The sequence below is a fragment of the Silene latifolia genome, chromosome Y, assembly GCF_048544455.1.
Source record: "Silene latifolia isolate original U9 population chromosome Y, ASM4854445v1, whole genome shotgun sequence".
In the NCBI taxonomy this organism is placed as follows: domain Eukaryota; kingdom Viridiplantae; phylum Streptophyta; class Magnoliopsida; order Caryophyllales; family Caryophyllaceae; genus Silene; species Silene latifolia.
In genome coordinates, this window is record NC_133538.1 from 158,677,576 (window position 1) to 158,687,682 (window position 10,107).

General features: G+C 38.9%; 1 pseudogene; it reads left to right on the forward strand.

The window, feature by feature from the left end:
• Positions 1–1,199: 1,199 nt before the first annotated feature.
• On the forward strand, positions 1,200–9,009 carry LOC141629266 (phosphoinositide phospholipase C 6-like; annotated as a pseudogene).
• Positions 9,010–10,107: the final 1,098 nt, after the last annotated feature.

The window sequence follows — 10,107 nt, forward strand, 5'->3', positions numbered from 1 at the left end:
ACTGTAGGAGTTTTAGTAAATTCTGAACCCCCACTCCATAGGAAATTCCTACAAATAGCTTCAATCTTAGCAATGACACCCTTTGGAAGAATAAAAATAGACGCCCAGTATGTATGTAGAGCTTTGAAAACAGCTTTAACCAGGACTAATCTCCCAGCATAAGACAGCTTTTTGGTACCCAACATTCTGATTCTTTCTAACACCTTATCTATGAGAGGTTGACAGTCCTTAATGCTCAGTTTAGAGGGTTTGATAGGCACCCCTAAATATTTGAATGGCAAAGTACCTTCAATGCAACCAGACACATGTACTATTTCACTTCGATATCGTGAGCACTCCATTAAAGTACACATTAGACTTACCTTTACTCATCTGCAAACCTGATGCCTTAGAGAAAGTAGAGAAGGTTCTGAGTAGGATCATTATGGACTCCACATCCCCTTTACAGAAAAGTAATAGATCATCAGCAAACATCAGGCTACTCAGCTTCATATTTTTGCATAATGGATGAAATTTGAAGTTCATAGTAGAGGTAGTATATGCTAGAAGCCTGGTAAGATATTCCATGTAGATAGTGAATAGCAGAGGAGACAGGGGGTCTCCTTGCCTCAATCCCCTTTGACCTTTAAACCACCCAAAAGAATCACCATTCAGAGACAAGGTGTAGCTTGCTGAGGTGACACATTCCTTGATGAGATTGAGAAATTGATTAGGAAAATTGAGCTCAGTCATCACTTGGAACAGAAACTCCCATTCTACTGAGTCATAAGCCTTTTGTAAATCTATCTTAAACAAACATCTAGGAGAAACTGTTTTCCTTTCATATAGTCTTACCATTCTATTTTTTTTATTAGGGTGTTACCGACTTAACCAATTAACTCTAACTACCTAACTAACAGCTTGGTATCTAACTAACTCGTACACTCAATAAATTGTATGCTTGCAGATGGATGAACTTGCGAGTGAACATGCGGAACAAGTTGATGCAAACGGTTATAGTATATCAGATACCTCAGAGCCACTATGTAAGATCGAGGGGGCAATCAAACTCGATCTTTTTTTTTTTGAGGGATCAAACTCGATCTTAAAGCAATACGTGTTAGTTTAAGACTTTAAGCGAACAGAAACTCGAAAAATCAGTCAAGCCTCTTTGAAAGGATCTTGATAGGTAATAACGCAACCTAATTTTTTCGACAGACATGTCACTTTCGTATGACGCTTTGTCACTTCAATTTAGGAAACGTGCTTGAATTTCACATAATTTGTGGCATGTGACGTCTGACAATTGTAGCCGAGCCTAGAAAGATAAAGCACAACTACTTTCGTGATTGGTATACCTTGAATTCTAATGTGTAGATTGTGCTAAAACAGGCTTACGCAGAAGAACATCCTAAGGATTTACCCCAAGGGCACTCGTTTTAACTCTTCGAATTAAAAACCGTTTCTCGCTTGGAAGCATGGAGCACAAATTGTAGCGTTCAACATGCAGGTTTGCTCTTAATCACTAAGCTAAGACTTCTTTAGTAATACAGGATATTCAATGAGCGCTTGTTAGTTTGACTAGTGATTGTTTCTAAACACAGGGCTATGGTAGATTTCTTTGGCAAATGCAGGGGATGTTTCGAGCAAATGGAGGATGTGGTTACGTTAAAAAGCCGGAATTTCTTATCAATGGTGATCAATCCTTTGATCCAAGGTCTAAATTGCCATTAAAAACTACCTTAAAGGTAACCAAACTCACAAGTTACCCTCTTCGTTGTTACTCTTAACTTATAATTAAGACTTACCTAAACAATGCTTCTCTATGGACTATGGTAAATTGGAACTAGGTGAAAATTTACCTTGGAGATGGATGGAGAGTCGACTTCAGGAAAGATCATTTCGACAAATTTTCACCACCCGACTTCTACACCCGGGTAAGTGGTAAAACAAAGCGATAAATCCTCCTTTTATTCATGTGTGACTTGTAATCCAAGGGAACTCATATTAAATTGCATAGTTTTCACATTCACTTAAAAATATTTTTCGTAAAAAAATTGTTTATATGGGACGGATCTTACAAGACTCTCTTTAAATCCCAATTTTTGTCCAAATCCGGGATCTATTAATTTTTTGTACCAAGATCCGAATTACTAATGAATTAAGGCACAGCTAGAAAAAATAGATAACTTCATGTAGCAGATGAGAACGATGAATAAGAATGTTTTGTGATGAATTCATGTGTTTGTATTTAACGTCATTAGTGTGTGTATATACACCTAGAAATAGCTAGAATATAGGAATATGCTAAACTAATTCCTAAACATAATCCTGTAAATAAAGATACAAAATATACACACAATCAAAAGATTATAAACGATATACAAATCAAATGTGATGCTCGTAATCTTCTCCGAATATTACGCTAACAGTCCAGGGGCGGACGCAGGAATCTATCGAAAGGGGAGCACAAATTTTTTTCCGATACATTATTTTTTATTTTAAACCTCATTTTTTTATTACGGATTTTTTTTTCCTCCCAAAAAATAGAAAAATAACTAATTTTAATAATTGTTTAGTTTAAAAATTAGGATTTTATTTTGAACTTTCTTCTGAAATATTTAAATTTGAAATAAATGTACTCTGTAATTAATAATAAATAATATCTCCTATAATAAGATATATTATATTTTAATATATAAATGAACACTAAACACAAGTGATTCAATGGTAGAGAAGATGGTACGTAACCTCGATGTCAAGGGTTGAAAACACTTTTAACATATAAATTGTAGCTTACTAACGAAATGGGCCTGAGATCATTACGTAGTTTAACAAAAAATTATTTAACAAAAACCTAGGGCACTAGGAATCGAACCTGGGACCTTTCAACGGTCAAATAAAGAGCTTACCAACTGAACCACATAAACCTATTGATCATTTTTGTTACTTATAAAAAATTTATCCCTAAAAATTCATGGTGGGCACGTGCCCACCCGGGCCCCCTAGATCCGCCCATGGCTAACCACCCCCCCCCCCTCCCCCAAGTTGGAGCGTGGGGGTTTGCAATGCCCAACTTGCCCAACAGCCGTTGAAACTGCATGCGTCCGAGAGCCTTTGTTAATATATCTGCTAACTGAGTACTTGTGTGAACATAAGATGGTAAGATGGTACCTCGGACTATTTCGCCATGAACAAAATGACAATCGATTTCGATGTGTTTGGTTCGTTCGTGAAAAACGGGATTATTAGCAATATGAATAGCCGCCTGACTGTCACAATGGAGTGTGATAGCCCCGGAATGCTCAAAGCCCAGACTTCGAAGCAAGCCTTTTAACCAAAGAATTTCACATGTAGCGGAAGCCATGACACGATATTCGGATTCAGCAGATGATAGAGACACGGTAGCTTGTTTCTTAGTCTTCCATGAAATAGGTGAGCCGCCGAGAAGAACGAAGTACGCAGTGAGTGATCGACGACTAATAGGACAACTACCGTAGTCAGCATCGCAATAGGCCTCAAGGACCATAGATGTATCAGCTCGTAACAATATACCTTGTCCCGGATTCTCTTTTAGGTATCGAACAACACGGACAACAGCGTCCCAATGCGCTTGGGAAGGAGCTTGCATAAATTGTGACAAAATATGAACCGAATAGCTAATCTCGGGACGGGTGAGAGTAAGATAAATCAACTTGCCAACAAGACGACGGTACTTGGAAGGCTCAGCAAATAGCGGCTCTGCTTTAAGAGCAAGTTCGTGCTTCTCCTCCATTGGAACAGGAGCGGGTTTTGAACCCAAGAGACTTGTTTCAGTCAATAAATCTAGAGTGTATTTTCGTTGACAAATAAAAATACCGCTGGAATTCCGTGCCACCTCAAGGCCCAAAAAATACTTCAATTTACCCAAGTCTTTCATATGAAGGCATTGACTTAGATAACTTTTAAAATCAGTAATAGTAACACTATTATTTCCAGCGATCACCAGATCGTCAACGTAGACAAGAATATTAAGCACAATGTCATTCTTTCGATAAACAAATAAAGAATGATCAGAAGGACTATGAGAAAAACCATACTCACACAAACCAGTGGCAAGTTTAGCATACCAACAGCGTGGAGATTGACGAAGGCCGTATACAGATTTATGAAGGCGGCATACCTTCCCTTGAAGCCCATGACTGAAACCAGGGGAAGTCGCATGTATACTTCTTCCAGTAAATCTCCATGAAGAAAAGCATTTTGGACATCTATTTGGTGCAACTCCCAATTTTTTATGGCAGCGACAGTGAGAAAAGTTCGGACCGTCACCATTTTGACTGTAGGAGCAAACGTTTCAGCAAAATCAATCCCTTTTTTTGATGATTTCCAAACACAACAAGTCTTGCTTTGTAACGTTCAATCGTCCCATCTAATTTTCGCTTTATTCGATAAACCCACATACAACCAATGGCAGATTTTTCGGGTGGTAAATCCACCACGGACCAAGTGTGATTAGCTTCTAACGCATCAATTTCCTCTTCCATTGCTTTCTTCTATTTAATTTAGGATCACGGATAGCTTCTTTAAAAGAAGTGGGTTCCGAGTCATTTGTAATAGCTGCAAGAAATTGTTGATGGGCAGACGAGAAATTATGAAAATTAATATAATTAGCAATAAGATACGAAGTACCTTTGACGGACGTTGATGTGGGTGACGGGCTTGAAGAAACCAGAGTCGTGTTAATGTTTTGAGTGACCTTATCCCATCAAACAAAATCTTTGTGTCTGGTATTATCAAATTTGACTCGTTTTCCTCAACCCATTTCGTCAAGTGTCACCTCGCTGTTATCAATATTCCTATCACTAACATCCTATGAGTCCCCGTCACTAGGGTCCTCGTCAATGGTGGACTTGTTTCCATCACTGTCATTACGTGTAGCATTCTCTTCAGGAACCGTAGCATTAGTCGGGTCACGATGTTCAGGCGGTGCACCCGTGTCTCCAGGTATGTCGAATGAAACCGTATCAGATTGAGATGGTTGCTCCTGCATTGTCCTCCCCTCGGCAGTACGGTGACGAGAAACCGTGGGTTCATCATCATCATCAAAGGACAAATTATCAGAATGTTCAGCTGCTACGTCATTTTGTTGTGACTCATTATGGAAATTGATCTTCAATGAAATGTACATCTCGTGACTGAAAGTAATCTCCCGTCTCAAGATCATATAAATGCCATCCTTTCTTTCCAAATGGGTATCCCAAAAAAATACATCGACGACTTCGTGAACCAAACTTATCTCGAGAATAAATATTCTTAGCATAAAAAAGACACCCGAATACTCGAATTAAACTCATATCAGGAACTCGGCCGAATAATAATTCAAATCGAGTTTTATTGTGCAAAAGACGAGTAGGTGTTTGATTAATTAAATGGGCAGCTGTCAACACACACTCCCCCCAAAACTCGATAGGTAACGATCCTTGGAAACGAAGGGCACGGGCGACATTTAAAATATGCCGATGCTTTTGTTCAACCCGAGCATTTTGCTTGGGCGTTTTAACCATTGAGGTTTGAAACAAAATCCCGTGCTCACGATAAAAAGGAAGAATTCTCCGGAACTCCGTCCCATTGTCACTTCGTACAATTTTCACATGGCTATTAAACTGACGATTAATTAGAGAAAAAAAAATCACGAAGTAATTGAGGAACTTCATCCTTAGTTTTCATCAAATAAACCCAAACACAGCGGGAATAATCATCAACAATAGATAAAAAATAACGAGATGCACAAGCATGGTTAGGATGATAAGGGCTCCAAACATCGCAATGGATTAAATCAAACAAATTATCGGCTTTGCTGTCACTTAAAGGAAACGGAGTACGATTTTGTTTTGCTCGAAAGCAAATATCACAAGAAGAAAATTGTGAATTATTAAAACCATAAATAAAAGGGATGTGCTTCATAACCCGAGAGGAAGGGTATCCCATTCGCTTATGCCACAACTCAACATCAGCTTGTCCGGTCACAACATTAACACGAGGTGCTTCCTTCATCGTCAGGTAGAATAGCCCATCCAAAAGTCTACCCACACCAATCATCTTCGAGGCATGGTCCTGTATCACACATTGCGAATTAGTAAATTGTACACATAAATTCTGAGCAGACAAAAGTTGCGAGACCGATAAAAGATTGCAGTTAAATGACGGAACGAATAAAAAATTAGAAATAGATAATGTGTCATTGAGCTTAACCGTTCCTGCCTTTCTAGCAATCAAACTTGTACCATTTGGGAGACCTATATTTATGGGAGCAATAGTTTCACAGGAGACAAATAATGCTTCATTATAGCATACGTGTGTCGACGCACCCGTATCGATAATCCATGTGCAAGAAGTCTTACCACTTAATCTCACCATATTGGTAACTACAGAAGGCTCACCCAAGACCGCATTAGTCTTAGGATTAGAGGTCGAAGTTGTTGATGGCGGATCCCCTGGTCGAGCAGAGTGTCGCGGGTGGCCAATAGGGAAGCCTATTTTCTCCCAACAGCGGTTGGCCATGTGCCCGTCTTTGTGACAGACGGTACATTTGTAGCGAGGTCGAGTGGTGCCATCAGTCCTTTGCTACTGCTATTTGCCATTCACTGCGCAGGCCATGGGTGTGACAGCCTCCACCCAAGACTGAACAACATTACGCACCTCCTCCTCTTGAGCAATACGAGAATAAAAAATCTGCATAGCTGGTAAATAAGAGGTACCAAGAATACTCGAATGCACGGTAGCATAAAAGGATTCAAGGCCCATAAGAAAACCTCGTACATGATCAGCCTCACGACATTTACGCAGAACGCCTTGCAAATCACACTTAGAGCAGCAAGCACAATTGGGTAGAGCATCAAAATCATTGATTTCATCCCATAACTTCTTAATTTTACCATAATAATCCATAATTGACTCACCAGATTTTTGTTTACAATCGGCAAGATCGCATTGGATTTGATAGAGCTTGATGTCGTTGGCCACTGAGAAACGCATCCGGATATCTTCCCAGAGATCAATATGCAATTTCACGATATGAAATTGTCGACCTTAAGCGGGATTCTATAGTATTAAAAATCCATGCTATGACAGTATAATTCACGGCCGTCCAATCATCCCATTCATTAGGATTAGAGGGCCATTGCTTGAGAGTGCTATCTATGAAACCCAACTTCCTCTTGGCGCCCATCGCGACTAGAAAACCCTTTGCCCATTCCTCGTAGTTTGGTCCGGTGAGAACGACATGTGTAATCTTTGCCCCCGTACCATCCTGACTGGAAAGAGCATAGACAGGATTGATAGTGTGAATGTTGCTTTGAGCACCGCTTTGTTGTTGTGTGTCATCAACCATGATGATTGGCAAAAGAGAAAAAAAATGATTATGAAAAAAATAACCTGCTCACGATACCATGTAGCAGATGAGAACGATGAATAAGTATGTTTTGTGATGAATTGATGTGTTTGTATTCAACATCATTAGTGTACTTATATACACCTAGAAATAGCTAGAATATAGGAATATGTTAAACTAATTTCTAAACATAATCCATAAGGATACAAAATATACACACAATCAAAATATTATAACAAACAATATCCAAATCAAATGTGATGCTCGTAATCTTCTCCGAATATTACGCTAACACTTCAACTAAAAATACTAAGTTTTCCACCAAGAATACTCGAATGCACGGTAGCATAAAAGGATTCAAGGCCCATAAGAAAACCCCGTACCTGATCAGCCTCACGACGTTTACGCAGAACGCCTTGCAAATCACACTTAGAGCAGCAAGCACAATTGGGTAGAGCATCAAAATCATTGATTTCATCCCATAACTTCTTAATTTTACCATAATAATCCATAATTGACTCACCAGATTTTTGTTTACAATCGGCAATATCGCATTGGATTTGATAGAGCTTGATGTCGTTGGCCATTGAGAAACGCATCCGGATATCTTCCCAGAGATCAATATGCAATTTCACGATATGAAATTGTTGACCCTAAGCGGGATTCTATAGTATTAAAAATCCACGCTATGTCAGTATAATTCACGGCCGTCCAATCATCCCATTCATTAGGATCAGAGGGCCGTTGCTTGAGAGTGCTATCTATGAAACCCAACTTCCTCTTGGCGCCCATCGCGACTAGAAAACCCTTTGCCCATTCCTCGTAGTTTGGTCCGGTGAGAACGACATGTGTAATCTTTGCCCCCGTACCATCCTGACTGGAAAGAGCATAGACAGGATTGATATTTTGAACGTTGCTTTGAGCACCGCTTTGTTGTTGTGTGTCATCAACCATGATGATTGGCAAAAGAGAAAAAAAATGATTATGAAAAAAATAACCTGCTCACGATACCATGTAGCAGATGAGAACGATGAATAAGTATGTCTTGTGATGAATTGATGTGTTTGTATTCAACATCATTAGTGTACTTATATACACCTAGAAATAGCTAGAATATAGGAATATGTTAAACTAATTCCTAAACATAATCCTGTAAATAAGGATACAAAATATACACACAATCAAAATATTATAACAAACAATATCCAAATCAAATGTGATGCTCGTAATCTTCTCTAAATATTACGCTAACACTTTAACTAAAAATACTAAATTTTCCACTTTCAGGGGGGAGGACACCTCCCCCCCCCCCAAAGCGAAATCCACAACTGCGGCCACTATCATCATATAAAACGGTCAATGCAGATTGGTATGCAGAAGTTATACGAGATGAACTAATGCATGTAACAATAGTGAAGGAAGGTCAATGGACTCCCATTTGGAATCAAGAATTTGAGTTTCCATTAATAGTTCCTGAAATGGCCTTGCTTAGAATTGAAGTTTATGAACATGATTGCGATAACAAGGATGATTTTGGAGGGCAAACTTGTCTTCCTGTTTCTGAATTAATCTCGGGAATTCATGAAATTCCCCTCTTTAGTGTTAAAGGGGATTTGTATAAGTCTGTCAAACTTTTAATGAGGTTTGGATTTTCTTGATTATATAAGCATTTTTTTAACATGTTCATAGTGTTTCTATATTTATTATTATGTCCGCTAAATTAGCTCATAAAGTCATGCAAGACAGTACTTAGATTTTTATTGGGTAGCTGCTTTTTGTCGCCCGTGTTTTACTTAGTGTCGCCCGAATTTGACAATGACTTTCCAATTCTACCCTTATTTATTTATTTAATCTTTGACTTCCATAATCTATCTCCTCCTTATTAGCCTCCAAAATTAATAACGAAATTCCATAGTTCTCTAATCATGGACGACGGAAATTCACAAGCGATAAACGAGGTAAATTAATCGATACGATCGTACACTTTCTCTAACTTTCATACTTCCTTAGCAAATTTATGGTATATACAGATTGACTATAGAGGACGTAAAATTTCTAGACTTTAGTTGAACTCTTGGACTGAATTTGAATGGATTTGGTTGCCGGATCCGCGATTCTCCGGTGACCGGAGTTGTGGTATTCGTGTTGTTTTAAGGAACAAGCCATGGTGGTGTCGAGTGAACGCCATGATCAGGCCATGGGGTTGTCGTGTGATCGACATGATCAGACCATGGTGGTGTCGTTTGATGGACATGATCGGACCATGGTGATGTCATGTGAGGGACATGATCGGACCATGGTGGTGTAGTGTCATCAACACGATCGTGCCATGGTAGTGTCATTGCTTTTACAAAATCAGACCGTGGTGGTGGCGTCGTCCGAGTAACACGATCAGGCCGCGGTTATGTCGTTTAATTTACATGAAACCCTATTTTCATTCGTTTTATTATATTATTTCGTTATTTTTTGTTTTTTTACTTTAGTTAATCTTTTTTTTCCTAGGATGCATTAGAAGATGGAGACGACATTGATTATTCTGACAAGTTTACATATCGACTTCCGTTTACATCATTTGAGGAGGCTTTTAATTATTGTCTTAAGGTGGCGTAACAAAATCATTTTAATATTGTTAAGTCAAGCTGTCATCCGGGTGATGATCATGCCCTCTCTTATAATTATATTCGGTGTGATAGAGGCGATACACGTAATGTGAAAATGGCAAGTGCAAACAACGCTTCAAAAAAAAACTACCACGA